Source organism: Prionailurus viverrinus, chromosome D2 (genome assembly GCF_022837055.1).
Source record: "Prionailurus viverrinus isolate Anna chromosome D2, UM_Priviv_1.0, whole genome shotgun sequence".
Classification (NCBI taxonomy): Eukaryota; Metazoa; Chordata; class Mammalia; order Carnivora; family Felidae; genus Prionailurus; species Prionailurus viverrinus.
The window spans coordinates 21,887,051-21,914,725 of record NC_062571.1 but is presented as its reverse complement, the minus strand read 5'-3'; positions in this window follow the sequence as shown (position 1 = coordinate 21,914,725).

The window sequence follows — 27,675 nt, the reverse complement described above, 5'->3', positions numbered from 1 at the left end:
AAAAAGATATGTAATCCTTATGTAATAAGATTCCTGTAATCATTGCAGCATTGTTTATAATAGCCAAGATATGAAAGCAAGCTAAGTGTTCATAGATAGATGAATAGATAAAGAAGATGTGGTATGTATGTATGTATGATGTGTACACACACACATACACACACACACCCTAAAAAAAGAAGGAAATCTTGCCAAATGCAACAACATGGATAGACTTAGAGGGTATCATGCTAAGTGACAAAAGTCAGACACAGAAAGACAAATACCATATGATTTCACTTATATGTGGAATCTAAAAAACAAAACAAATGAACAAGCAAACAATAAAACAGATATACACTCATAAATACAGAGAACAAACTGGTGGCTGCCAGTGGGGAAGGAAGTGAGGGAATGGGTAAAATAAGTGAAGGGGTTAAGATGTACAAACTTCCAGCTATAAAACCAAAAAGTCACAGGGATAAAAAGTACAGCATAGGGAATGTAATTCAATAATATTGTAATAATTTTGTATGTTGACACAAAATAACTACACTTACAGAAGTGAGAATTTCATAATGTATATAATTATTAATCACTATGTTGCACACTTGAAACTAATACAATATTGTATGCTAACTATACTTTCATAAAGAACCTGTTCTCTTTATAACAAAACACAATTAGAAACATTGGATAATCAAACCAAGTCTTTGATTTGAATTTCATGTTGAAGAAAGTGCATAAAATCTGATATGACCAGATAGTTTTAAGGAACTAAGATGGACTTAAAAGAGACAAAAGAGACAAAGTACCCTGGAAAAACTGGCCTAGTACCTTGCTTTCAGGGTTCCCAGCAGTCTTACCAGGTGAGTAAGAAATGTCACTTCCTGAAAGGCTGACGAACTTCAGGATATCTTGGAAACCTCAAGAAAAGAGAAATTCACCCAAATCTATAGACATCCCAGGTAAAGTCTGATGGTGAATTCTTGGTGTTAATTCTTAGCCTGGAAAGATTCTTAAAAGATGGATCTATGATTTCTTATAAAAGTTGCAGCAAAGCAGATTTTAAAAGATCCTGTATGGTCAATCACTATTCTTGCTGCACTTTTGTAAATAATCAGTGCAAGTTTAATGAGATTAGACTTAGTTTTCAAACACATTAGCCTTGCTGCAATTATTTTTGATAGAAATGAGGGTGGGTGGAGGGGCCAAGATGGCGGAGCAGCATGGAAGTTCACTGCTTCTTTTGTCTCTGATATGCAGCTAGATCAGAAGCAAGCCATTTTGCACACCTAGAGAATTGATCTGAGGACTCACACAGCAGATTGCATAACTTGAGCCACAGAACTTAGCAGGTGTGTGGTGTGGAGGGGTGAACTGGGGAAGAGAGAAGCCTCAGAGGGTAGGGAGCTGTTTTTGTTTGTGGAGAGAGGATGGAGAAAGGGGGAGATTACAGGAAAAGCACTGTCACCAAAAGCGGCTGGAGAAAAAGAGAAAAAGGGAAAATACCCTCAAGGAACTGGACAAGAAAGGGATAAAGTAGAAAGGAGAAAGTTTTAATACCATTAAGACTCTATAAACAGGGTAGCACAGAGTCTGAAACTCCGCAGCTTGATACCTGGTGGTGCTCTAGTGGAAAAGGCAGATCCCCAGGATCAGACAGCAGGGTTTGAAGGGCCCTTGGGCCACACAGGGATAGGTAGTTCCCCTGCTGAGAGGACATTGGTAGAGGCCCTGTGTCCTCCCCACAAGCAAAGGTCCCAATGGACCCTAGAGAAGAGCAATCTTTGCTGGTGTTGGAATAGTCACTAGGGTACAGTGAAGCCTGGCACAAATCATACTGGAAAACTTTCTAACCTGGGGAAAGACACAGACATCAAAATACAGGACTCACAGAGAACTCCCATTAGATTCAACAAAAACTGACCATCAACAAGGCATATCATAGTCATATCAAAATACACAAACAAGGGAAGAATTATGAAAGCAGCAAGGGAAAAAACGTCCTTAACCTATAAGGAAAGGCAGATCAGTTTCGCAGCAGACCTATCCATAGAAACCTGGCAGGCCAGAAAGGAGTGGCAGGGTATATTATACATGCTGAATTGGAAAAATACACAGCCAAGAATTTGTTATCCAGAATGGTTGTCATTCAAAATAGAAGTAGAGATAGTTTTCCAGACAAACAAAAAGTAAAGGAGTTTGTGACCACTAAACCAGCCCTGTAAGAAATTTTAAGGGAGACTCACTGAGGGTAGAAAAGACCAAACAAAACAAAAAAAGACCAAAAGCAACAAAGACTAGAAAGGACCAGAGAACACCACCAGAAACCCCAAGTCTACAGACAATGAAATGGCAATAAAGTAATATCTTTCAATACTCACTCTAAATGTCAATGGACTAAACACTCCAATCAAAAGACATAGGGTAAGAGAATGGATAAAAAAACAAGATCCATATCTATGCTGTTTACAAGAGACCCACTTTAGACCTAAAGACACCTTCAGAGAGAGGGGATGGAGAAGCATCTATCCTGCTAATGGTTGCCAAAAAAAAGCTGGAGTAGCCATACTAATATTAGAAATCTAGATTTTAAAATAAAGACTGTAACAAGAGATGAAGAAGGGCATTATATCGTAATTAAGGCATTTATCCACCAGAAGTACTAATAATTGTAAACATTTATGTCCCCAAAGTAAAAGCACCCAAATATATAAACTAATCACAAACATAAAGAAACTCATTGACAATAATACTATAATAGTAGAGAATCTCAACATCCCACTTACAACAATGGACAGATCATCAAGCAGAAAAGCAACAAGGAAACAATGGCTTTGAACAACACACTGGACCAGGTGGACTTAACAGATATATTCAGAACATTTCATCCTAAAGAAGCAGAATACACATTCTTCTTGAGTGCACATGAAACATTCTCCAGAATAGATCACATACTGGGACAAATCTCGGCCCTCAACAAGTTCAAAAATATTGAGATCATACCGTGCATGTTTTCAGACTACAATGCTATGAAACTTGAAATCAACCACAGGAGAAAATATGGAAAGAGAACAAATACTTGGAGACTAAAGAAAATTCTACTAAAGAATGAATGGGTTAACCAAGAAGTTAAAGAGGATATTAAAAAGTAAATGGAAGCCAAAGGGAAATGATAACACCACAGCCCAAAACATCTGGGATGCAGAAAAGGCGGTCATAAGAGGGATGTATATAGCAATCTAGGCCTTCCTAAAGAAGTAAGAAAGGTCTCAGATACACAATCTAACCTTACACCTTAAAGAGCTGGGGAAAAGAACAGCAAATAAAACTCAAAACTAGCAGAAGACAGGAATAATAAAGATTAGAGTGGAAATCAATGCTATCGAAATAAAAAAAATGACAGATCAATGAAACAAGGAGCTAGTTCTTTGAAAGAAGGAACAAAATTGATAAACCACTAACCAGTTTGATCAAAAAGAGAAACGAAAGGACCCAGATAAATAAAATCAAGAATGAAAGAGAGATCACAAATGACACTGCAAAAACACAAACAATAATAAGAGATTATGAGCAATTATATGCCAATAAATTGGGTAATCTGGAAGAAATGGACAAATTCCTAGAAACATATAAACTACCAAAACTAAAACAGGGAGAAATAGAAAATTTGAACAGACCCAGTAAAGAAATTGATTCACTAATCAAAAATATCCCCCCAAAACAAGAGTCCAGCCCCAGATGGTTTTCTAGGGGAATTCTACTAAATATTTAAAGAAGAGTTAACATCTATTCTTCTCAAAGTGTTTCAAAATATAGAAATGGGAGGAAAACTTCCAAACTTATTCTATGAGGTTAACATTACCTTGATTCCAAAACTAGTTAAAGACCCCACTAAAAAGGAAAACTACAGATCAATTTCCCTGATGAACATGGATGCAAAAACTCTCAACAAGATACTAGCCAACTGGATCCAATAATACATTAAAAGAATTATTCACCATGATCAAGTGGATTTATTCCTGGGAAGTAGGGTTGGTCCAATATCCACAAATCAATGTGACACATCACATTACTAAAAGAAAGTACAAAACCCACATGATCCTCTCAATAGATTCAGAGAAAGCACTTGACAAAACACAGCATCCTTTCTTTGTAAAAACCTTCAAGAAAGTAGGGATAGAAGGATCATACCTCAAGATCATAAAAGCCATAAATGAGAGACCACCGCTAATATCATTCTCAATAGGGAAAAACCGAGAGTTTTCCCCCTAAGGTCAGGAACAAGACAGAGATGTCCACTTTTGCCACTGTTATTTAACATAATATTGGAAGTCCTAACCTCAGCAATCAGACAACAGAAAGGAATAACATGCATGCAAATCATCAAGGAGGAAATCAAACTTTCACTCTTTGCAGACGACATGATACTCTATACGGAAAACACAAAAGATTCCACCAAAAAACTCCTAGAACTGATCCATGAATTCACTCAAATTGCAAAATATAAAATCAATGCACAGCAATTGGTTGCATTTCTATACACCAATAATGAAGTAACAGAAAGAGAAATCAAAGAATCGATCCCATTTACAATTGTACCAAAAATCATACAATACCTAGGAATAAACATAGCCAAAGAAGTGAAAAATCTACACACTGAATACTATAAAAAGCTTATGAAAGAAATTGAAGAATACACCAAAAAATGGAAAAATATTCCATGCTCATGGATTGGAAGAAGAGATATTGTTAAAATGTCAATACTACCCAAAGCAATCTACATGTTCAATGCAATCCTTATCAAAATAACATCAGTATTCTTCACAGAGCTAGAACAAACAATCTTAAAATTTGTATGGAACCAGAAAAGACCCCAAATAGCCAAAGCAATCCTGAAAAAGAAAACCAAAGCTGGAGCCATCAGACTTCAAGCTTTTAGAAAGCTGTAATCGTCAAGATAGTATGGTACTGGTACAAAAACCGACACTCAGATCAACGGAAAAGAATAGAGAACCCAGAAATAGAACCACAAGTGTAAGGCCAATTAATCTTTGACAAAGCAGGAAAGAATATCCAAAGGAATAAAGACAGTCTCTTCAGCAAATGGTGGGAAAACTGGATAGCAACATGCAGAAGAATGAACCTGGACCCCTTTCTTACACCATACACAAAAATAAACTCAAAACGGATGAGATACCTAAACATAAGACAGGAAGCCATAAAAATTCTAGAGGAGAAAGCAGGCAAAAACCTCTTTGACCCTGGCCATGGCAACTTCTTACTCAACACGTCTCCAGAGGCAAGGGAAACAAAAGCAAAAATGAACTGTTGGGACCTCATCAAGATGAAAAGCTTCTGCACAGTGAAAGAAAGAATCAGCAAAACTAAAAGGCAACTGATGGAATGTGAGAAGGTATTTGCAAATGACATATCAGGTAAGGGGTTAGTATCCAAATCTACAAAGAACTTGTCAAGCTCAATAGCTGAAAAACAATCCAGTGAAGAAATGGGCAAAAGACATGAATAGACACTTTCCCAAAGAAGACATGAGATGGCTAACAGACACATTAAAAAATGCTCAACATCACTCATCACCAGGGAAATACAAACAAATCCACAATGAGATGCCACCTTACACCAATCAGAATGGCTAAAATTAACAATTCAGGGAACAGTGGGTGAGGATGCAGAGAAAGAGGAACCCTTTTGCACTGCTGGTGGGAATGCAAACTGGTGCTGCCACTCTGGAAAATGGTATGGAGATTCCTCAAAAAATTAAAAGTAGAACTATCCTATGACCCAGGAGTTATGCTAGTAGGTATTTATCCAAAGGATACAGGTGTGCTGTTTCGAAGGGACACATGCACCCCAATGTTTATAGCAGCACTATCGATAATGCCCAAAGTATGGAAAGAGCCCAAATGTCCATCGAAAGATGAATGAATAAAGAGAATGTAGCATGTATACGCAATGGAATACTACTTAGAAATCAAAAAGAATGAAATCTTGCCATTTGCAACAATATGGATGGAACTAGAGGGTATTATGCTAAGTGACATTAGTCAGAGAAAGATAAATATCATATAACTTCACTCATATATGGAATTTAAGATAGAAAACAGAAGAACACAGGGAAAGGGAAGAAAAATAATATAAAAACAGGGAGGAGGACGAAACGTAAGAGATTCTTAAATATAGAGAACAAACTAAGTGTTGCTGGAGAGGTGGTGGGTGGATGGCTAAATGGGCTAGGGCATTGAGGAAGACACTAGTTGGGATGAGCACTGAGTGTTATATATAGGAGATGAATCATTGGATTCTACTCCTGAAATTGTCGTTGCACTATATGCTAACTTGGATGTAAATAAAACAAAACAAAACAAAAAAAAAAGAAATGAGGGTGATTGTAGAGGAAAAAATATTTCAGTAGAAAATTATAACACAAATTTGTAGATATCAGATTGTAGTTCTATTAATTATCTTTGAGGTTTCATTAATATCTGTAAACCAAACTGGATCCTGAATTCTCCTAGCTTTCTTGAATATTTAGCTAAACTTTTCAAATTAACATTTCTAATTTTCTTCCACCCTTCTGATTTGGAATCAGTAAAAAAAAAGACTTCACTTGAACCTCCTTGGAAAGGACCATATCAGGTCTTCCCCACTACCCAGATGACAGCCAAACTTCAGGGTCTTGAACCCTGGGTCCACACGCTCCAACTAAAGAGGTCTCCTACAGACTCTTGGAACTGTACATCAGTTGGAAATCTAAAAATTGACTAGGAAGGTTCCTCTCCAGAAGCAGATGACATCTTATGGTGGAAAGCTCCTCCAAGATAATGGATCAAGCATATAGTGCAACGACGATATGGATTTCCAATATGAAAACTTTATTCCTTTTGCCTTTTTCCTACTTGCTTTTTCTCTGTGTTAATTCATGAGAAGACAATTCTCTATAACTCTCTTAATTATTCCTGAATCTGATGCTAAAGCAATAGCTTCCCAACAAAAATAGCTAGATTTTCATGCCAGGGTGGTTTTAGATAAGAGTATTGCTTTAGATTGTGTGTGCCATCGCAATACTCCTACTGTAACTGGATCAACACCTCTGGTATTGTAGCAAATACAAGAAATCAACAAACAAGCCACTTGGCTAAATCAAACTGATTCCCCTGCAGGTACATTGATTTATTTGATACCAACTGGTTTGGTTCATGGTGGCCCTGGATTATACTCCAGTCTCTTGTTGTTATCCCCCTAATAGTTATCACTGTAGATTCCCTGGTGTGCTTTTTCTCTCAGAGAGGTCTTAAATACATATGCACATCCATCAGCAGTACATCAGATGGTCTCCTCTGGTTGGAGAAACAGAAACAAGATGAACAACAACATGAGCAGCCAAAACAATTCTTATGCAGATCTGACATCATAACCTATGAATTTCACACCGAGACAAGAGCAGCTTAACTCTGGTGGTGACTGAAGTGTTGTCAATACCAGATTTTGGTCAATCTCTCCCATATGAGAGGATGACTAAAAGCTGGGGGCAGGGAGGAGTTATTCAATGAAGTAAGCAAAGAGGCCATTAGACTGATGGAGCTCTAATACTGTGGCAGCCTATGGAAGCAAACCAAAATCTAAGCTCGTAAATGCCTCAAGTTTATAAAATCAAAACACTAGGGACAGCCAGTCACAAATAGCCAACTAAGCTTTAAGCTACAGTCGTCATTAATTGCTTTTCTTTGCTTTTGCTTTTGCCTTTTCTCTTTAAATGTCTGTCTTTGAGTTCCTGATGATAGAGCAGTCCTAACCACTTCTGGTGTTGCCTGATCTGAATTTATTTTTGCTCAGATAAACTCTTAAAATGATATATAATAGGAAGGATAATAACCAATTAAATAATTAATTTCATAATAATGGATGAAGGTGACATTGGAGGAGATACAGAGAACTATTTAAGATGTAAGATTAACAAAATTTGGTGAATCTTGTTTCTAGCAAGTTTTCAGGAGCCCTGATGGTGGCAGCCCCACCTCCACTTCAGAGTTTGGTTCTCAGTGGGACTCAGCTGCCCTCTCCAGGTCTTTTTTTTTTGTCCTATTATCAACTGATTCCTCCTTCCTCATACTTTTGCTTCTTATAATTTGACCTTGCTCAACCCGTTTGAGCCTTTTAGCTGTTTCCCACTGTTTACATGGTATTTCCACACCCCCCCCCCCCCATGTCTCTTGACTCAAATTTCTGGGGAAGTTAGTTTGATTGATCCAGCTGATCATTTTGAGCAAGGCCATGTGTGTCTTTGGCCAGGCATTGGAGTTGTGGTCTGCTCAGCTACAGCTGAGTGTGCGTGTGAAAATTGATGTGGTCACATGAGAAAATGAAGCTGTCACATTAGTAGAGGCTGTGGGTGGGGAAGTATCCCTTAGAAGGATGCAGAGGAAAAACAAGCACAGTGGTTGCTACACCCAGGGTAAGTTTCATAATAAATCAAAACCCGATTGCCATCTCATTGTATCTGCATAATAACATTGTGAGGTAGGCTGGCTGGGATTATCTCCATTTTATGAATGAGAGACAATGTGGTTGGTAGAGATAAGTACAACATTTGATTTGTACTTCTGATACCTTTTCTCAGTCTATGAATACTAGAGATGGAGAATTAGATTCTACTCCAGCCACCTGTCCCCTGTCTTACACCATGCCCTCTTTTTGCATGTATACAGAGACACAGAGAGGTCACCATGAGTTGTCTGCCATGGAGTCTCTCTATTTTATTTATTAGAAACAAAGTTAGAAACTGCAGGTTTTATTTAATGCAAATCTTGAGAGAGTAGCAGGAGTTCATTGTTTTAACAGTGCTGGCTGAATTATAATGCCATTTAATGTTTTTAATCCCATTTTCTCTTTCCTTTACAAAGAAATAACTTGAGGGCACAAAATGAAAACTTGAGGCTATGAAATATGGTCTTCCTGAGTTTCTCAAGAGCCGTTAGCTGTTCTGTGTTCTTGACTCTCTATTTAACTGGGAAAGGCTTGGTTCAACCCAACCAAGTTTTCATAGCAGTCTCAAACATTCCATGATGTTGGCACTAACAAAAGCCCCTATTTCTGCAGAGAGCACAAGATTTTCAAGATAGCCCAGCAGAGCTAATCAACCACTACACAGAGGGGAGAGATTCCTGACATGGGGTCCAGCCAGATGAGCCTGGAATTTTCACTGTGACCACCGTCATCACAGATGGATTTTTCTTTCTTCAGCTTACTCTCCCTTATCAAAGTATTGAGGTTCTCACAACACCATAACAAATGCAGCACAAACAGTTTTAAAATCATGGGGAAAACTTTCACTTGCAAGATTTCCCCTTAGAGACTTGGATTTGGGACAACAATGATGTCAATTTTTTATTAACATCTGGTGACTCCTATGTGAATTTCTCTGGCCTCTTCTGTCTTTCAGTCTCTTCTTACATAGATTTTATGAGACATATACAGGTTCAAGTTGCTGCCAATGAACTTGGAGCAGCTGGACTGTCAGCATAAAACAGATGAGTGATTGCAGAACTTCCATAAAGCAGGGTTCAAGGCAAATCTGAAGTTGCTTGTTACATGTGAACCAAATTAAGAACTTAGGTAGAGCATATAAAAAATAAGATTCAACCGGTTTTACAAAACAAATCAGACCATCAGCAGCAATCTAGATACCAGGGAATTCAACAGTTGGAAGCTACTTGGGAAGGAAAATGTTTTAAAAATGTTCCTAAATTTTGGAACCTAAATTTTTTTCGTAAACGTGAAGAATAAAGTGGTGTATAGAAAGCAGAGTGGGCTATAGTTGGGGGTCTCAGATTCCAGCCAAGGCTGTGCTGGTATCTAGCCCCCTAAACCAAACTAGGGAGCTAAATTAATTTCTTAAGGTAAGTTTTTTTGGTGATAATATGAAGGGTTTTGATCAGGGGATCACTCTAGTCCCCTTCATTTCAATGATGTGAATTTGTAACAGGAAAGCCAATTCTGCTTGTGACCATATTTTCTCCCTTTGGCCTGATTGCAAGTTCTGAGATCATAAGTAAAACCTGATTAGCTGGTATTGAGAAGCTTAGTCATAGTGTATTCTGGTCATCCTGGACATCTTGTTTTGTTCTTTTAATCTCCTCTTCTATTCCCCTCCACCAACATCAAGGGAATCTGAGACTCATACCTGACATACTTCGTAAACTGGATATGCAGAGAAGTGATACATATTTAAAAACTGGAATCACCTTTAAATGTTTTGCAAAAGTATATTTAATTCTAGGAAATGAAAAACCCAATCTGATTTATATTTTCCTTTGTATAGTAATTTAAATGCAGCAGACTGCTTTTTGGAGCTCAGAAGAAAAGGTAGACAAGAGCTATATTTATGTGCTTATCTTGCCTTTGAATTAGCTCCCCTTCCCCCCCTTTTTTCCTGAGCCCTTTGGTTGCCATAGAAACTGGCATGGCCTCCAACTGAGAATCCTGTGAGACTTAATTGCATTCTGAATTTCATAAACTCTCTATTAACCTTTGCCTGACAGATATGTGTATGATGCAAAATGAATTAGATTAATAGTTTAGAGTGATGCATGTATTCAGGTTTTGTGTGCTTAATGTTCTCTTTCAGTCAATTAAACATATTTATAATAATTGTGATAGTGTTACTGTTGGTGTTTCTTCTTTTTTAGAAAATACAAGATTTAAGATATACATATCAAAGAGATAAGAAAATTTCTAAAGGAAGGTTCAGAATGGAAGCTCAATATATCTGTACATTTGAATATATTCAGATAGGCTATATCTATATCTATATCTATATCTCTCTCTTTATAATATATATGTTTGCCTGTGTTGGGCACTGTACTTACTATTTAACATGGGTTATTTTGCTTAATCCTCATAAAACTCAGGTGCAGCTGTGCCCACCATTTTACAGTCAAGAGAACTGAGATGAGGGAGTTACAATCCCACAGCTATAGTGAGTGGCAGGGTGGGGATTGGCATCCAATCTGTTTGACTTGAGAGCTTTGAAGCCTTCCATACATGTCTATTTGTATGCCACCAGAGCCCCTCCAAGACTGTGTATAGAGTTCCAGAGAAAGCCTCCTTTTCTAGGTGAATCATTCACTAATAGGGGCAGGGGAAATAGATAGGGCACAGTCCTTGCTCTCCAGGAGAATATGGGAGTGGTGGTGGGGGAGTGAGTGGGTAGGGAAAACAGACGTGAAAATATGATTACAAGTTACTAAGACTTACAAGACAGATGTCACTTAGTGTAAAGCCCTAGCCTCACGACATGGCCATGTTCACACAGTAGCTGGAATGCAGAAAACCTGGAAAACATTTTAAAGTCTGTGGAAGGCTCTTTAAGAATGCCAAAGGCAATCCATCTATACACATAACAGAACACCTGTTTCTTCCCTTCTTCATAGGTCTCACATTGCAATAGCTGCAGTGGCACAGAGGTGCTCTTTCTACACTATACCAGCGCCATTCGTCCTCGTTCACAGTAAGCTCTCATGAACTTGTGCATGCAGTCTTGCTTGCTGCTCTCCATGCTCTCTCAGACCCATCTCTTTATTTATATATTGGCTTAGTCTTCCTGATTGCTTTCATTTTTCTTGTTCTTCCATGACCTAAGTTTTGTGTGAAGACTTAGTTGGAAACTGGCCAGAAGCTGGGTTTTCTTCTTAAAAGAGAAGTGGATTAGACAGGAGAGAGCTGACACAACTCAATATCCATGACCCCCCCCCCCACCTGCTTTTTAAAAATCTTTGTCATGGAGGAATAAACAGAGCAGTGAGATTCAGAGAAGGGCAGGTTGCCTTTTTCACCCAGGCAGTGAGAGCAGGGGATTCAAGAAGCTGATCTTGAAGGATGAGGGGATATTTTCCAGGTGGTAAGTGTGGAAGAGGCTTTCCAGATTGAGGGAGCAACATATGTGAATGTTCACAGGCATGCACAGGCAAGCATATTTGAGGAATACATAGGTAAATTTTTTTTGAGATCAATCTAAACTTTTTAGAAGCAATAGGAAAATTTGAATTGGTCATTGTGAAAAAGCAAAGAAAGTAGAGCTAAAAGTATCAGAGAAGATTTAATGCAATCTTTTTCACTTTACTGTCAAGGGAATGGAGGCCCAATGAACACATTTTTTTTTATTTTATATATGAAATTTATTGTCAAATTGGTTTCCATACAACACCCAGTGCTCATCCCAAAAGGTGCCCTCTTCAATACCCTTTACCCACCCTCTCCTCCCTCCCACCCCCCATCAGCCCTCAGTTTGTTCTCAGTTTTTAACAGTCTCTTATGCTTTGGCTCTCTCCCACTCTAACCTCTTTTTTTTTTTTTCCTTCCCCTCCCCCATGGGTTCCTGTTAAGTTTCTCAGGATCCACATAAGAGTGAAACCATATGGTATCTGTCTTTCTCTGTATGGCTTATTTCACTTAGCATCACACTCTCCAGTTCCATCCACGTTGCTACAAAAGGCCATATTTCATTTTTTCTCATTGCCACGTAATATTCCATTGTGTATATAAACCACAATTTCTTTATCCATTCATCAGTTGATGGACATTTAGGCTCTTTCCATAATTTGGCTATTGTTGAGAGTGCTGCTATGAACATTGGGGTACAAGTGGCCCTATGTATCAGTGCTCCTGTATCCCTTGGGTAAATTCCTAGCAGTGCTATTGCTGGGTCATAGGGTAGGTCTATTTTTAATTTTCTGAGGAACCTCCACACTGCTTTCCAGAGCGGCTGCACCAATTTGCATTCCCACCAACAGTGCAAGAGGGTTCCCGTTTCTCCACATCCTCTCCAGCATCTATAGTCTCCTGATTTGTTCATTTTGGCCACTCTGACTGGTATGAGGTCATACCTGAGTGTGGTTTTGATTTGTATTTCCCTGATAAGGAGCGACGCTGAACACCTTTTCATGTGCCTGTTGGCCATCCGGATGTCTTCTTTAGAGAAGTGTCTATCCATGTTTTCTGCCCATTTCTTCACTGGGTTATTTGTTTTTCGGGTGTGGAGTTTGGTGAGCTCCTTATAGATTTTGGATACTAGCCCTTTGTCCGATATGTCATTTGCAAATATCTTTTCCCATTCCGTTGGTTGCCTTTTAGTTTTGTTGGTTGTTTCCTTTGCTGTGCAGAAGCTTTTTATCTTCATAAGGTCCCAGTAATTCACTTTTGCTTTTAATTCCCTTGCCTTTGGGGATGTGTCGAGTAAGAGATTGCTACGGCTGAGGTCAGAGAGGTCTTTTCCTGCTTTCTCCTCTAGTGTTTTGATGGTTTCCTGTCTCACATTCAGGTCCTTTATCCATTTTGAGTTTATTTTTGTGAATGGTGTGAGAAAGTGGTCTAGTTTCAACCTTCTGCATGTTGCTGTCCAGTTCTCCCAGCACCATTTGTTAAAGAGGCTGTCTTTTTTCCATTGGATGTTCTTTCCTGCTTTGTCAAAGATGAGTTGGCCATACGTTTGTGGGTCTAGTTCTGGGGTTTCTATTCTATTCCATTGGTCTATGTGTCTGTTTTTGTGCCAAGACCATGCTGTCTTGATGATGACAGCTTTGTAGTAGAGGCTAAAGTCTGGGATTGTGATGCCTCCTGCTTTGGTCTTCTTCTTCAAAATTCCTTTGGCTATTCGGGGCCTTTTGTGGTTCCATATGAATTTTAGGATGGCTTGTTCTAGTTTCGAGAAGAATGCTGGTGCAATTTTGATTGGGATTGCATTGAATGTGTAGATAGCTTTGGGTAGTATTGACATTTTGACAATATTTATTTTTCCAATCCATGAGCAGGGAATGTCTTTCCATTTCTTTAAATCTTCTTCAATTTCCTTCATAAGCTTTCTATAGTTTTCAGCATACAGATCCTTTACATCTTTGGTTAGGTTTATTCCTAGGTATTTTATGCTTCTTGGTGCAATTGTGAATGGGATCAGTTTCTTTATTTGTCTTTCTGTTGCTTCATTGTTAGTGTATAAGAATGCAACTGATTTCTGTACATTGATTTTATATCCTGCAACTTTGCTGAATTCATGTATCAGTTCTAGCAGACTTTTGGTGGAGTCTATCGGATTTTCCATGTATAATATCATGTCATCTGCAAAAAATGAAAGCTTGACTTCATCTTTGCCAATTTTGATGCCTTTGATTTCCTCTTGTTGTCTGATTGCTGATGCTAGAACTTCCAGCACTATGTTAAACAACAGCGGTGAGAGTGGGCATCCCTGTCGTGTTCCTGATCTCAGGGAGAAAGCTCTCAATTTTTCCTCGTTGAGGATGATGTTAGCTGTGGGCTTTTCATAAATGGCTTTTATGATCTTTAAGTATGTTCCTTCTATCCCGACTTTCTCAAGGGTTTTTATTAAGAAAGGGTGCTGGATTTTGTCAAAGGCCTTTTCTGCATCGATTGAGAGGATCATATGGTTCTTCTCTTTTTTTTTTTGTTAATGTGATGTATCACGTTGATTGATTTGCGAATGTTGCACCAGCTCTGCAGCCCAGGAATGACTCCCACTTGATCATGGTGAATAATTCTTTTTATATGCCGTTGAATTCGATTTGCTAGTATCTTATTGAGAATTTTTGCATCCATATTCATCAGGGATATTGGCCTGTAGTTCTCTTTTTTTAGTGGGTCTCTGTCTGGTTTAGGAATACTGCTTTAAACGTCTGGTAGAACTCCCCTAGGAAGCCATCTGGTCCTGGACTCTAATTTGTTAGGAGATTTTTGATAACCGATTCAATTTCTTCGCTGGTTATGGGTCTGTTCAAGCTTTCTATTTCCTCCTGATTGAGTTTTGGAAGAGTGTGGGTGTTCAGGAATTTGTCCATTTCTTCCAGGTTGTCCAATCTGTTGGCATATAATTTTTCATAGTATTCCCTGATAATTGTTTGTATCTCTGAGGGATTGGTTGTAATAATTCCATTTTCCTTCATGATTTTATCTATTTGGGTCATCTCCCTTTTCTTTTTGAGAATCCTGGCTAGAGGTTTATCAATTTTGTTTATTTTTTCAAAAAACCAACTCTCGGTTTCATTGATCTGCTCTACAGTTTTTTTAGATTCTATATTGTTTATTTCTGCTCTGATCTTTATTATTTCTCTTCTTCTGCTGGGTTTAGGCTGTCTTTGCTGTTCTGCTTCTATTTCCTTTAGGTGTGCTGTTAGATTTTGTATTTGGGATTTTTCTTGTTTCTTGAGATAGGCCTGGATTGCAATGTATTTTCCTCTCAGGACTGCCTTCGCTGCGTCCCAAAGTGTTTGGATTGTTGTATTTTCATTTTCGTTTGTTTCCATATATTTTTTTATTTCTTCTCTAATTGCCTGATTGACCCACTCATTCGTTAGTAGGGTGTTCTTTAACCTCCATGCTTTTGGAGGATTTCCAGACTTTTTTCTGTGGTTGATTTCAAGCTTCATAGCATTGTGGTCTGAAAGTATGTATGGTACAATTTCAATTCTTGTAAACTTATGAAGGGCTGTTTTGTGACCCAGTATATGATCTATCTTGGAGAATGTTCCATGTGCACTCGAGAAGAAAGTATATTCTGTTGTTTTGGGATGCAGAGTTCTAAATATATCTGTCAAGTTCATCTGATCCAATGTCTCATTCAGGGCCCTTGTTTCTTTATTGACCGTGTGTCTAGATGATCTATCCATTTCTGTAAGTGGGGTGTTAAAGTCCCCTGCAATGACCACATTCTTATCAATAAGCTTGCTTATGTTTATGAGTAATTGTTTTATATATTTGGGGGCTCCGGTATTCGGCGCATAGACATTTATAATTGTTAGCTCTTCCTGATGGAAGACCCTGTAACTATTATATAATGTCCTTCTTCATCTCTTGTTACAGTCTTTAATATAAAGTCTAGTTTGTCTGATATAAGTATGGCTACTCCAGCTTTCTTTTGGCTTCCAGTCGCATGATAAATAGTTCTCCATCCCCTCACTCTCAATCTAAAGGTGTCCTCAGGTCTAAAATGAGTCTCTTGTAGACAGCAAATAGATGGGTCTTGTTTTTTATCCATTCTGATACCCTATGTCTTTTGGTTGGCGCATTTAATCCATTTACATTCAGTTTTATTATAGAAAGATACGGGTTTAGAGTCATTGTGATGTCAGTATGTTTTATGCTTGTAGTGATGTCTCTGGTACTTTGTCTCACAGGGTCCCCCTCAGGATCTCTTGTAGGGCTGGTTTAGTGGTGACAAATTCCTTCAGTTTTTGTTTGTTTGGGAAGACCTTTATCTCTCCTTCTATTCTAAATGACAGACTTGCTGGATAAAGGATTCTCGGCTGCATATTTTTTCTGTCTAGCACACTGAAAATCTCGTGCCAATTCTTTCTGGCCTGCCAAGTTTCAAAAGAGAGATCAGTCACGAGTCTTATAGGTCTCCCTTTATATGTGAGGGCACGTTTACCCCTTGCTGCTTTCAGAGTTTTCTCTTTATCCTTGTATTTTGCCAGTTTCACTATGATATGTCGTGCAGAAGATCGATTCAAGTTACGTCTGAAGGGAGTTCTCTGTGCCTCTTGGATTTCAATGCCTTTTTCTTTCCCCAGTTCAGGGAAGTTCTCAGCTATTATTTCTTCAAGTACCCCTTCAGCACCTTTCCCTCTCTCTTCCTCCTCTGGGATACCAATTATGCGTATATTATTTCTTTTTAGTGTATCACTTAGTTCTCTAATTTTCCCCTCATACTCCTGGATTTTTTTATCTCTCTTTTTCTCAGCTTCCTCTTTTTCCATAACTTTATCTTCTAGTTCACCTATTCTCTCCTCTGCCTCTTCAAGCCGAGCTGTGGTGGTTTCCATTTTGTTATGCATTTCGTTTAAAGCGTTTTTCAGCTCCTCGTGACTGTTCCTTAGTCCCTTGATCTCTGTAGCAAGAGATTCTCTGCTGTCTTGTATACTGTTTTCAAGCCCAGCAATTAATTTTATGACTTTTATTCTAAATTCACTTTCTGTTATATTATTTAAATCCTTTTTGATCAGCTCATTAGCTGTTGTTATTTCCTGGAGATTCTTCTGAGGGGAATTCTTCCGCTTGATCATTTTGGATAGTCCCTGGTGTGGTGAGGACCTGCAGGGCACTTCCCCTGTGCTGTGGTGTATAACTGGAGTTGGTGGGTGGAGCCACAGTCAGACCTGATGTCTGCTCCCAGCCCACCGCTGGGGCCACAGTCAGACTGGTGTGTGCCTTCTCTTCCCCTCTTCTAGGGCGGGATTCACTGTGGGGTGGCAGTGGCCTGTCTGGGCTACTTGCACACTGCCAGGCTTGTGATGCTGGGGATCTGGTGTATTAGCTGGGGTGGGTAGGCAAGGTGCACGGGGGCAGGAGGGGCAGGCTTAGATCACTTCTCCTTAGGTGATCCACTTCAGGAGGGGCCCTGTGGCAGCAGGAGGGAGTCAGATCCGCTGCTGGAGGTTTGGCTCCGCAGAAGCACAGAGTTGGGTGTTTGCGCGGAGCGAGCAAGTTCCCTGGCAGCAACTGGTTCTCTTTGGGATTTTGCCTGGGGGATGGGCGGGGGAGATGGCGCTGGAGAGCGCCTTTGTTCCCCACCAAACTGAGCTCTGTCGTCCGGGGGCTCAGCAGCTCTCCCTCCCTTTGTTCTCCAGCCTTCTCGCTTTCCGAGCAGAGCTGTTCACTTATGACCTCCCAGATGCTAAGTGGCGCTTGCTGTCAGAACACAGTCCGTCAGGCCCCTCTGCCCTTGCAAGCCAGACTCGGGGACTCTGCTTGGCTGGTGAGCCACCCCTCTGCCCTGGCTCCCTCCCGCTAGTCCGTAGAGCGCGCACCGCCTCGCCGCCCTTCCTACCCTCTTCCGTGGGCCTCTCGTCTGCGCTTGGCTCCGGAGACTCCGTTCTGCTAATCCTCTGGCGGTTTTCTGGGTTATTTAGGCAGGTGTAGGTGGAATCTAAGTGATCAGCAGGACGCGCGGTGAGCCCAGCGTCCTCCTACGCCACCATCTTCTCTCCTCCCCACCAATGAACACATTTTAAATGGATCTTCTCAGTCTGTATGACCACGTGCTTTGAGAGCTTGCAGGGGTCTCCTCCCACCCAGTTCAAAGGGTCGTAGGTCATGGGATCCCCTAGAGCACTGTTGATATGTTCTAGCACCAAATTTAACTGGTTTTATCCAGGTAAATTCAGTATTTATAGTCAATCAACTAATTTAACAGAGACATCTTTAAATGAGATATATCTAATTTATTGACCTATCTCAGTTTTCTGTTGTTACATCCCCATTGACTTATGTTAGATTTCCTTTTCTTCCTAGATAGTAGATCCCTTAACAACATTTTAGGGGGAAAATCATAATTTCCTGGTAACCAGTTGTAAGAAATCTAATTTGTTTGAAGCTCCAATCTCATATCTGGTTCCTTATCACAGTTCCTTATCATAGGGACTGTACCTGATCTTTTATTACCTGATCTTTTATTCTGCATCCCCCCCCCTCACACTGGGGGACAAAATGAGCTCATTTTACCTTCTCTACTCCTAGACTCTAACCCTTCATTGTATTAGTAAGAGAAGAGGGAGAAAAAGGACAAGAGTGTCTTATTTAACTGATGGGTTGTGTTCTTCTCTCTGTTGGTTGTAGATGTTTGTCTGATCAACACTGCCTGGTCACTGGTGCTGTCTTGTAGAATAAGAGGCTTCCAAAGGGAAACCTCCCTCCCTAATGCTGAGTACTTTGTGTGAGAGGTCTGGCCCTGATTCAGCTTCTAATCTCCCTGCTCCCAGCTCCTGCATTGGGCCATTCACCTTTACCTCATATTCTGCTGCTACTCTGATGCCTTTCTGTAGTTGAGACTCCTAAGTGGCTCCTTAAGAGATAATTCAAACCTAACTACCTTATGCGATACCTACTTGATCCACAATACTGTGTATATTTTTGTTAATTCAAACACAGCAAATCTGTTTGGAAAGTAAAGAAATTAAAAGCAAACATATTGGAAAGAAAGAAGTAAAACTGTTTTATACTTTCAGATGACATTATAGTCTATGTAGAAAGTCTTATGGAATCTACCAAAGAGTTGCTGTGATAAATGAGTTTATCAAAGTTGTAGGACATGAGGTCAATATACAAAAGTTGGTCATATTTCTATATACTAGCAATGCACAAATTAAAATTACAATATAATTTATAATAATATAAAAATAAGAATACTTAGGAATAAACTTGACATAAGATGCACAAGACCTATACAATGCAAACCATAAAACATCGCTGAGAAAAACTAAAGAAGACCTAGTTAGTTGGGGAAAATATGTTTATGCATGAAATTTTTGTAGACACAGACAGACTGATTTTAAAACTTGTATGGAGATACAAAAGACATTGAAGAGTCAAAACAAATTTGAAAAAAAAAGAGCAACATCGAATGGCTAACACTACCTTATTTCAAGACTTATTATATAGCTACCATAACCAAGACATGGTGGCACGGGTGTTAAAATACATGAATAGATCAATAAGACAAGAGAAAGAGTATGGCAATAATCAATAAATACATAGAAACCGATTTTTTGATAATGGTGCCATAACAATCCAACAGGGAAGGGAAAATTTGGAAAATTTAAGATTTGGTGCTTAAATAATTAGATATTCATTTCCCCCCAAAAAAGGAATTTTGATCCATATATACAAAAAAAAAAAAGACTCAAAGTGGACTGGAGGCATCACAATTCCATACTTCATGCTGTATTACAAACCTGTAATCATCAAGACAATATGGTACTGGCACAAAAACAGACACAGAGATCAACGAAACAGAATAGAGAGCCCAGAAATGGCCTCGTAAATGTGTGGCCAACAAATTTTCAACAAAGCAAGAAACAACATCCAATGGATTAAGAAAAAAAGTCTCTTCAACAAAAGATGTTGGGAAGGATAGACAGCGACATGAAGAACAATGAAACTGTACCATTTCTTACATCATCCACAAAAATAAATTCAAAAGGGATGAAAGAAAGATAGGAAATCATCAAAATCCTAGAGGAGAACACAGGCAGGAGCCTCTTTAGACCTTGGCCGCAGCAACTTCTTACTAGACACATTGTCAGAGGCAAGGGAAACAAAAGCAAAAATGAACTACTGGGACCTCATCCAGATAAGAATTATCTTTATTTAGAGAATATATCCTTAAATCTTGAATCACATGTTAGGAACTAACTGCCTTTTTCAAGTTACAAATTTTCAAGTTACAAAGAAGAAAATTACAAATGGAAAGAAATTCAAATAGCAAAACCTAAGTGTTTCCTGAAGTTTCTTTGAAAACTGAAGGTTTTAGGTTGAACCCTATTAAAGTTATAAGCAATATTAGCAATGTCAGTCATATGATACAAACCCATAGAATTGGAGAAGCCTCTGAGTAACTGATCAATGTCTCCTACCTCTAGGCTTTCACCATCCAGGAGGGAACTTGGTTAGGAGATATGACCTTCCCTTGTGGATACCAAGATGAACCAACCCAACCAATGTGGGTAAGAGAGCTTGATGGAAAGATATCAATATTATTTCCAGAATGAGAAGCACAGAAGGAGAACATGGACTAGCATAGTGGTTTCACCACTGTGTATTCATAGCATAGTTTCAATACTGCCATCCATGATAGAAGATTGTTGAGATTAAGTATTAAAATGATTTTATTTATAATATTATAATATTTATTACATATAATTTAACATATACAATTTATTATATATAATATATACCATTCTACTAAAGGGCTGCACATTCTAACACTTAAAATTCTAACACTTAAAAATTTACTTTAGGGGCACCTGGGTGGCTCAGTTGGTTGAGTGTCCAACTTCAGCTCAGGTCATGATCTTGTGGTTCGTGAGTTCGAGCCCCATGTGGGACTCTATGCTGACAGCTCACAGCCTGGAACCTGCTTCAGATTTTGTGTCTCCCTCTCTCTATGCTCCTCCCCTGCTCACACCCTGTCTCTGTCTCAAGAATAAAGAGAGATAAAAAAAATTAAAAAAAAATGACACTTAAAAATACACTTTAAAATATTTATATAACTGGGAAAGAACCTTAATGATATTTAATAACCAAGAGCACATATTTGTTACCTGGCTGTCCTTTCATAACCATAAATATGTAGGGCATCATGTAGGTTTTTACACAGGCACTGCAGCTTTAGAGCATAGGTGAAGAGAAAATTTTCTATACTAAATATCATTAGTCATTAGGGAAGTGTAAATGAAAACCACAATGAGATATCACTTCACACCATGAGAATGGCTACAATAAACACACACAAAAAAATGCAGAAAGTAACAAGTTTTGGTGAAGACGTGGTAAAATTGGAATATTTATACATTGCTGAAGGGAGTGTAAAATGGTTCAGCTCCTGTGAAAACCAGTTTGGTAGTTCCTCAATAGTTAAACACAGAATTAGCATATGATCCAGTAATTGCACTCATGGGTATATATTCCAAAGAATTGAAAACAGGTGCTCAGTGAGATAAAGGTCTTCCCAAACAAACAAAAAACTGAAGGAATTCATCACCACCAAACCAGCCCTACAAGAGATCCTAAGGGGTATGCTGTGACTGAAATGTTGCAAGGCCCACAAAGTACCAGAGACATCACTACAAGCATGAAACCTACAGACATCACAATGACTCTAAACCCATATCTTTCAATAACAACACTGAATGTAAATGGACTACATGTTCCAACCAAAAGACATAGGGTATCAAAATGGATGAAAAAAACAAGACCCATCTATTTGCTGTCTACAAGAGACTCATTTTAGACCTGAGGACACCTTCAGATTGAAAGTGAGGTGATGGAGAACTATCTATCATGCTACTGGAAATCAAAAGAGCTGGAGTAGCCATACTTATATCAGAAAAACTAGACTTTAAATCAAACGCTGTAACAAGAGATGAAGAAAGGCATTATGTAATAATTACAATTAATTATGTAATTATGTAATTATGTAGAGCTAACAATTATGAATGTCAATACGCCAAATATGGGAGCCCCCAAATATATAAAACAATTAATCAGAAACATAAGCAACCTTATTGATAAGAATGTGGTCATTGCAGGGGACTTTAATACTCCACTTACAACAATGGATAGATCATCTAGACACAGGATCAATAAAGAAACAAGGGCCCTGAATGATACATTGTATCAGATGGACTTGACAGATATATTTAGAACTCTACATCCCAAAGCAACGGAATATTCTTTCTTCTCGAGTGCACATGGAACATTCTCCAAGATAGATCACACACTGGATCACAAAACAGCCCTTCATATGTATACAAGAATTGAGATCATACCATGCACACTTTCAGACCACAATGCTATGAAACTTGAAATCAACCACAGAAAAAAGTCTGGAAATCCTCCAAAAGCATGGAGGTTAAAGAACACCCTACTAAAGAATGAATGGGTCAACCAGGCAATTAGAGAAGAAATTAAAAAATATATGGAAACAAATGAAAAGTAATATACAACAATCCAAACGCTTTGGGATGCAGTGAAGGCAGTCCTGAGAGGAAAACATTGCAGTCCAGGCCTATCTCAAGAAACAAGAAAAATCCCCAATACAAAATCTAACAGCACACCTAAAGGAAAAGAAGTAGAGCAGCAAAGACACCGCAAACCTAGCAGAAGAAGAGAAATAGTAAAGATCAGAGCAGAAATAAACAATATAGAATCTAAAAAAAAAAAAAAAAACAAACTGGAGAGCAGATCAATGAAACCGAGAGTTGGTTTTTTGAAAAAATAAACAAAATTGATAAACCTCTAGCCAGGATTCTCAAAAAGAAAAGGGAGATGACCCAAATAGATAAAATCATGAAGGAAAATGGAATTATTACAACCAATTCCTCAGAAATACAAGCAATTATCAGGGAATACTATGAAAAATTGTATGCCAACAAACTGGACAACCTGGAAGAAATGGACAAATTCCTAAGCACCCACACACTTCCAAAACTCAAACAGGAAGAAATAGAAAACTTGAACATACCCATAACCAGTGAAGAAATTGAATCATTTATCAAAAAATCTCCCAACAAATAAGAGTCCAGGACCAGATGGCTTCCCTGGGGAATTCTACCGGACATTTAAAGCAGAGATAATACCTATCCTTCTCAATCTGTTCCAAAAAATAGAAAGGGAAGGAAAACTTCCAGACTCATTCTATGAAGCCAGCATAAGTTTGATTGCTAAACGAGACAGAGACTAGGAAGAAAAGAGAACTGCAGGCCAATATCCTTGATGAATATGGATGCAAAAATTCTCAATAAGATACTAGCAAATAAAATTCAACAACATATAAAAAGACTTATTCACCATGATCAAGTGGGAGTCATTTCCTGGGCTGCAGAGCTGGTTCAACATTTGCAAAAAAATCAATGTGATACATCACATTAATAAAACAAAAGATAAGAACCATATGATCCTGTCAATTGATGCAGAAAAAGCATTTGACAAAATTCAGCATCCTTTCTTAGTAAATACCTTCGAGAAAGTCGGGATAGAAGGATATACTTAAATATCATAAAAGGCATTTATTAAAAGGCCACAGCTAATATCATCCTCAATGGGGAAAAACTGAAAGCTTTCTCCTTGAGATCAGGAACAAGACAAGGATTTCCACTCTCATCGCTGTTATTTAACATAATGTTGGAAGTTCTAGCATAAGCAATCAGACAACAAAAGGAAATCAAAGGCATCAAAATTGGCAAAGATGAAGTCAAGCTTTCATTTTTTGCAGATGACATGATATTATACATGGAAAACCCGATAGACTCCACCAAAAGTCTACTAGAACGGATACATGAATTCAGCAAAGTCGCAGGATACAAAATCAATGTACAGAAATCAGTTGCATTCTTATACACTAATAATGAAGCAACAGAAAGACAAATAAAGAAACTGATCCCATTCACAATTGCACCAAGAAGCATAAAATACCTAGGAATAAGTCTAACCAAAGATGTAAAAGATCTGTATGCTGACAACTATAGAAAGCTTATGAAGGAAATTGAAGAAGGTATGAAGAAATGGAAAAACATTCCATTCTCATGGATTGGAAGAATAAATATTGTTCAAATGTCAATTCTCCCCAAAGCTATCTACACATTCAATGCAATCCCAATCCCAATTGCACCAGCATTCTTCTCGAAGCTAGAACAAGCAATCCTAAAATTTGTATGGAACGACAAAAGACCCCGAATAGCCAAAGTAATATTGAAGAAGAAGACCAAAGCAGGAGGCATCACAATCCCAGACTTTAGCCTCTACTACAAAGCTGTAATCATCAAGATAGTATGGTATTGGCACAAAAACAGACACATAGACCAATGGAATGGAATAGAGACTCCAGAATTGGACCCACAGAAGTATGGCCAACTAATCTTTGACAAAGCAGGAAAGAGTATCCAATGGAAAAAAGACAGTCTTTTTAACAAATGATGCTGGGAGAACTGGACAGCAACATGCAGAAGATTGAAACTAGAACACTTTCTTACACCATTCACAAAAATAAACTCGAAATGGATAAAGGACCTGCATGTGAGACAGGAAACCATCAAAACCCTAGAGAAGAAAGCAGGAAAAAACCTCTCTGACTTCAGCTGCAGGAATTTCTTACTTGACACATCCCCAAAGGCAAGGGAATTAAAAGCAAAAATGAATTACTGGGACCTCATGAAGATAAAAAGCTTCTGCACTGCAAATGAAACAATCAACAAAACTAAAAGGCAACCAACCGAATGGGAAAAGATATTTGCAAATGACATATCGGACAAAGGGCTAGTACCCAAAATCTATAAAGAACTCACCAAACTCCACACTCTAAAAACAATCCAGTGAAGAAATGGGCAGAAGACATGAATAGACACTTCTCTAAAGAATACATCCAGATGGCCAACAGGCACATGAAAAGATTCTCAACATAGCTCCTCATCAGGGAAATACAAATCAAAACCACACTGAGATACCACACCTCACACCAGTCAGAGTGGCTAAAATGAACAAATCAGGAGACTATAGATGCTGGAGAGGATGTGGAGAAATGGGAAGCCGCTTGCACTGTTGATGGGAATGCAAACTGTTGCAGCCGCTCTGGAAAACAGTGTGGATGTTCCTCAAAAAATTAAAAATAGACCTACCCTATGACCCAGCAATAGCACTGCTAGGAATTTCCCCAAGGGATACAGGAGTACTGGTGCATAGGGGCACTTGTACCCCAATGTTTATAGCGGCACTCTCAATGATAGACAAATTATGGAAAAAGCCTAAATCTATCAACTGATGAATGTCCATCAACTGATGAATGGATAAAGAAATTGTGGTTTATATACACAATGGAGTACTACGTGGCAATGAGAAAGATGAAATATGGCCTTTTGTAGCAACATGGATGGAACTGGAGAGTGTTATGCTAAGTGAAATAAGTCATACAGAGAAAGACAGATACCACATGTTTTCACTCTTAGGTGGATCCTGAGAAACTTAACAGAAGACCATGGGGGAGGGGAAGGAAAAATATTTTGAGAGGGAGGGAGCCAAAATATGAGACTCTTTAAGAGTGAGAACAATCTGAGGGTTGATGGGGGGGGGTGGGAGGGAGGGGAGGGTGGATGATGGGTATTGAGGAGGGCACCTTTTGGGATGAGCACTGGGTGTTGTATGGAAACCAATTTGACAATAAATTTCATATTAAAAAATAAAAAAACCATAAAAAATAAAAATAAAAAAAGAAAGAAAACGGGTGCGCAAATACTTGTATAAGTATGCTTATAGCAGCACTATTCACAGTAGCAAAAAGGTGGAAACAGCCCAAATTGCCATCAACAGATGAATGGATGAACAAAACGTGCTATTATTCAGTCATAAAAAGGACTGAAGTATGGATATGCTACAACATGGGGGAACCTCAGAAACATTATGCTAAGGGAAGGGAGCCAAACCCCAAAAGGCCACGTTTTGCATGACTCTATGAAATATCTAGAAAGGTAACTCAACAGAGATAGATCAGATTGGTGGTTTCCAGGGCTGGAGGGTGAGGAGATTGGGAAATACCTACTTAATGGGTAAGGGATTTTATTCTGGAGTGATGTGAATGTTTTGGAGCTAATAGCGGTGAGAGCTGCACAACACTGTAAATGTATTAAATGAAACTAAATTGTATCCTTTAAAATAGCTAATTTAATGTTATGTGAATTTGACTTCAATTAAAGAAAATCCTCTATTTGGGGAGCCTGGGTGGCTCAGTAGGTTAAGCATCAGACTTCAGCTCAGTCATGATCTCACAGTTTGTGGGCTCAAGCCCTGCATTCGGCTCTGTGCTGACAGCTGAGAGCCTGGAGCCTACTTTGGATTCTGTGCCTCCCTCTCTTTCTGCCCCTCCCCTGCTTATGCTCTCTCTCTCTCTCAAAAATAAATAAATCTTGAATGTTTCTTTTAATTTGTAAAAAAATATATTGTATTCCTATGAAGATATAGAAAAGAGGAAAGACATGTTCTGTGACTCAAGGAGTGTTGCAAATATAGTTCTCATACTTGTGAAAATATACCTGGGCAGGGTCCTATTTCCTCAGGCCCCTACCCAGGCTTGATCTAACATTGTACATTTAACTAGGCAAGTGTGTTTTTTGAATCTTAAACCAAGCCTTTAGGAACTTAAATTGAACTAGATTGTAGTAGAGAAAATTCAGGAAAGGTGGATCATATTTGGGGTACAGATAAATCCTTTTTGGATTTATATCTCAGTATGTAGGCAGCTGGCTTTTTGGTTATCTATATGGTTGTTCTGACTGTTGTCTTTTGTGGGATATGAGAGTTACTTTGGATACTTGGGCAAAATTTCAAGCAATAATTTTAGTGGGGTGAACTGCTTTAGAATTGTAGTGAGTTAAGAAAAAAATAAAAATGATTTTTGTTTTATCTTGTTTACATTCAGAACGAAAGCTCCTTTATTGATTTGTCTGGAAAAAAAATGTATAATCCTACAAACAGTTTGCTTGTAGAAGTAAATAGAAAATTGTCAATGAGAAAATAGTTGTTATTGTTTGAGCCTAGTTAATATATCAGCATCTTTGAGGATAGCACCATTGGGGAACTTTTGTATTCTTTTCATATTAAAAAGTAATTGAAGATCATAAGAAGAAAGTAGACAGGCTTAATATTCCTACACTTTGGACATCATAAATAATAACACTGAAACTGTATTATCTCACTTGTAGCTAATTGTGATTTCTGATACTTGACAAACTCAATTCCTACGGAATTTGAGGCCATGAAAGCAAGTTGCATAAACAACAGAGAAGGTATAAAGGAAATTACAATAGACATGGTCTCTATTAATAGCTATCCTGTGTAAGCAAGGAACTTAAACTTGACATTTTTTAAAATGAGCTCTGGTCAGTTTTATTAAAGAATAATTTTGCATGGTTTACTTTTCACCAGTCTATTCTGGCATGCTTCTAATGGATACCAGAATCACCTGGATCAATGAGAGCCAGTGTAAGTAGTCTGTAGTATTTTCCACATGCTGTGCCCAATTCAATGTTATTACCACTGTCATGATGGATACAAGTTCTGGTCAACGAGGTGTGGTACTCTATTTCAGACTTTCTCAAGGCTGGACAGTTGTTGGTAAGGATGACA